The sequence below is a fragment of the Carica papaya genome, chromosome 1 (genome assembly GCF_054855325.1).
Source record: "Carica papaya isolate Zhongbai chromosome 1, ASM5485532v1, whole genome shotgun sequence".
Taxonomy (NCBI): domain Eukaryota; kingdom Viridiplantae; phylum Streptophyta; class Magnoliopsida; order Brassicales; family Caricaceae; genus Carica; species Carica papaya.
In genome coordinates this window covers 18,188,143-18,192,678 of record NC_142309.1, presented here as the reverse complement: position 1 = coordinate 18,192,678, position 4,536 = coordinate 18,188,143, and the positions used below count along the sequence as shown (strand labels likewise).

Here is a 4,536-nt window from a genome sequence, read left to right as displayed (position 1 = left end):
ACAGCCAACTCGAGGCAGATCGCCTCCGCGGGCGACGGTGCCGTCACCAGAGCACGACAGAGCCATCGTGCCAAAATTTCAATATTGGCCGAAAGGGCCCTGGGTCTGATTTTGGGTTTTTTAGGGATACGTGCAGGTACCGGAAGCGTGTTTCAGTTCCCGAAAAAAAAATTCAGGGAATCTAGGGACAGCCCGTAGGCGCAGTGTAGAGCCAATTTCAGACCCTGAAATAAGTAAGAATTTCTCACCCTATTTCCTATCACGGTATTAAAGTTCAATAAATGATAAAACAGTATTCGTGAAATTAATGGATGTGAATAATTGCTTAAGGTTTCTAATGGAGCCCGAATCTGGTGTATTTGTCGGTCAGTTGTTGTTTGATCTATTTTACAATTTTAAATGCAGTATGGTATTTGATGTGGTTATTTTATGGTTTCGTATACATGAATCCCGATTTCATTTATTATGGTTTGAATTATGGTGAACCCGATGTTGTGTTGTTTGTTTGGTGTTCATTACTTGTTTACGTGTTTATGTTTGACTGGATAATTGAGACTAAGGAAAATGGAAAAAAGGTTATGTGAATTGACAAATGGATAATGTGGACAGCCTAACTAGATATCCTGGGAGATGGTGGACGGACCGGGTCTGTAAGGAACCCTACCGGGAACGTGGTCTCTCATATCGGATGGGGTATGGAGACCTTATATGTTTTGGCGCCCATACCGGACGGGTTATGGGGATGGCCCGTTTCACCCTCATACTGGGCGGGGTATTGAGATTTATGGTTTTGGCGCCCATATCGGACGGGGTATGGGGACGGCCCATTTCACCCTCATACCGGACGGGGTATTGAGGTTCATGATTTTGGCGCCCATACCGGACGGGGTATGGGGACGGCCCTGGAATCAGGTTATTAATGTTAATGGTTCACGAGTAGTGGGGACCCCCTATGGATCCCCATGGATACTAGTAGGCTGGTAAAAGAGGAAATTTGTTGTCTGACTATTGAAGTGCAAAAGTATAACATGTGTTATGTTACAAAGTATATATGATTTTATGATGGTTATAATGTTATTGTTTTCATATGTTATTTTCACGAATCTCACCGAGGTAAGTGGACAGTAAAGGTTTTTATTATTAATAAATAAATTTGTTATAAATTATGCTCCATTGGTCGTTTTTATTTTCTACCAACCTTTACTTCTGTGGCAGTGAGATAGTGTGATGTCTTTACTGGGCTAGTGTAACTCATTCCTTACTTAACCATTTCTGATCAGGAAGACGTGGTTCCCGAGCCCGTTCCGCAGGAAGACGACGAGTTAGATGTCTAAAGATTTTATAGTTCTATTTATAGTTTTCATTTCGAATATTTCCTTTAATTAGTTTATTCTTTCATACGTTGAATACATTTTTGGTTATTGTGTAAGGGATTTCAATCATCAAAAGCGTCAAGAAAGATAACATACTATGAAAGACAACTCACCATAGTGAAGAATTGAGCCAAATTGGAATAGTTTTATATGGAAGCTTCATCAAAACCTTTTATGGCTAAGGTTGAAAAGAGGAAAATGGTTATTAAAATAATTAGTAGGTTGGTAATTGTATGATATTCAGTACTTTGGGATTTTCTTATAATTTTAATTTCTTTTTATATATAACATGTTAAACTTCATGGTGGTTTCGCAATATTCCCTATAATTTTATTACCAAGTTTGTAATTTTTTGTTGACTAACTTATTATTCATGTATGGAGAAACATGAAAAATATTTTCATTATCATCCCAAATTTGATATATATATATATATATATTAGGAAATAGGTTGGTAATTATATAATACTGTGTATTGGAATGTGTTATTCAAATTTTATTTATCCGTGAATAGATGTTGATACTATTTTCATTATCTTGTCAAATTTGATAAGCAAGAAAATGTGGCTACTAATAACTATTTCTAAGAATATTCATCTCATTTCGTTCTACAAGCAATGATGATTTTGAAATGGTAAATTCGTATAACTTAAAGGTAATATTATATCAATTTTCAAGATTTTTTTACTATATATTTCAATGAGGTGATTGTAAAGCATTCTAAACAAATAAGTCTTTAAAGCCGATATATTTACAAAGAAAAGTCATCTAAATCAAATTATATATTGAACAATATAAAATAAAAATGTCCAACTTGGTGACTCAGAACGAGTAAGTCATCAAAAAAAAAATTATATAAAAAATTCATCTAAATCAAGTTGTGTTGGATAGTGAAAAGTGATAATTTCCAACTTGATGATTCCAAACAAGTAAGTTATTAAAGCTAATAAATTTGTATAGAAAATTCATCTAAATTAAATTATGTATTGGATAGTGCAAAATGATAAAGTCAAACTTAGTGACTCCAAATGAGTAAGTAATTAAAATTAAAAAATTTATAAAAAAAATTCACCTGACTCAAGCAATATGTTGGATAGTGCAAAATGATAAAGTCAATCTGGTAACACCAAATAAGTAAGTAATTAAATCTAAGAAATTTTTATAGAAAATCTGCCTAACTCAAACTATAGGTTGAAGAGTGTAAAATGATAATGCACAGCCTGATGATTCCAAATGAGTACGTAATTAAAGTTAAAAATTTTATACAAAAAATCCACCTAACTCAAGCTATATGTTGGATGGTGTATAATGATAATGCTCAATCTGGTGACTCCAAATGAGCAAGTAATTAAAGCTAAAAAATTTATGCAAAAAATCTATTTAAATCAAGTTATATATTAGATAGTGCAAAATAATAATGTCTAGCCTAATAACTCTAAATGAGTAAGTAACTAAAGTAAAAAATTTATATAGAAAATCCGTCTAAATCAGATTATATGTTTGATGGTGAAAAATGAAGATCCCCAACCTGGTAACTCCAAATGAGGAAGTAATTAAAGCTAAGAAATTTATATAGAAAATCTCTCTCAATCAAGTTATATATTGAATAGTGCAAAATAATAATGTCCAGCCTAATAATTCCTAATAAATAAGTAATTAAATTTAAAAAATTTATAAATCAGTTTATATATTAGATGGTGCAAAATGATAATACGCAATCTGCTCCAAATGAATAAGTAATTAAAGCTAAGAAATTTATATAGAAAATTAATCTAAATCAAGTTATATATTCGATAGTGCAAAATGATAATGTCTAATCTATCGACTCTAAATGAATAAGTAATTAAAGTTAATAAATTTATAAATAAAGTTATTTGTTGGATAGTACAAAATGAAATTTTCTAATTTGATGAATCCCAATGAGTAAGTAATTAAAGATTAAAAATTTTATATAGAAAATACATTTAAATAATGTTTGATGTTGCATAGTAGAAAATAATAATGTCAATCTGATGACTCTTATAAATACTACCCATTTTCTATCACTTCCTAGTAAATTATAAGCCAACTTTTTTATCTCTTCTTCACGTCGTCTTTTTCTTTCACTTTTAGATGGATAGGAAGAGCAAGGGTCATCAAAAGATTGAGATGATAAAGATGAGTAACGAAATCAACCTCCAAGTAACTTTTTCAAAACGAAGAGCTGGTCTTTTTAAGAAAGCTAGTGAAAGGTCCACTCTTTGTGGCGTCGACATTGCAATTATTATTTTTTCCCCCAGAAAAAAGGATTTTTCTTTTGGTCATCCTTGTGTTGAAAAAGTGATTGAAGATTTCATTTGTGGTAATCCTCCACGAGATACTTCAGGAGCCATGACACTCATTGAGGTTCACCGCAACTCAAGGATACATGAGCTCAATATGATTCTCACACGGGTTTGAGTAGACCATATTTAGATTTTAAAACTTATTATATTTATTTGATCTTCCTTTTGTTCGATTAAAACTTATACTGAATTGTACTTATTATTTGAAAGATATTAAAATAGGTCATGAATCAACTAGAAATCGAGAAAAATCGCAATGCAGAGCTTAAGGAAATACAAAAAATATGTGAGAGTAAGTGTTGGTGGATGGGTCCAAAACAGGAAATGCGTTTCTCACAACTTGAGCATTTAAAGACATCTCTTGAGGAATTGAAGAAGAAAGTTACTAAAGAAGCTGAGATGATTATAATTTAGAACAAATTAAACATGATGCCTCATGTATTAAACGACCCAAACACGATACCTAATGTGTTCAACGATAATCCCAATATGTATATTCAAGGAAAGGGAAAAATAAGATTCTACTAAGTGCATTTCTTGACTAAGTTTCGGAAGGATGAAATTAAAAAGAGTTGTAAACACAATGCTTGCAGTTTGTTTTATTTTATTTATGTTAGATATCTGGTGCCTTAGCATTTGGGTTTTCGTCATGTTCCTTTTCAATGTAGTGTTGTGGTACTTTCAAAGAGTGCAATAATGACATAATTTTTTTATCTATGCATTTATTTTTATTTTCAAGTTGAAATCAATTCGCTATTCTAAGAGTTGTAATAGGAGAAAATATTTTAAGTAATTTATTTTTAACTCATTAAGTCAAGACAAAAGTAACGTCTAAATGT

General features: G+C 31.7%; 1 pseudogene; it reads left to right on the top strand.

Annotated features, from left to right (window-relative positions):
* Positions 1-3,485: 3,485 nt before the first annotated feature.
* On the top strand, positions 3,486-4,111 carry LOC148270384 (agamous-like MADS-box protein AGL62 pseudogene; annotated as a pseudogene).
* Positions 4,112-4,536: the final 425 nt, after the last annotated feature.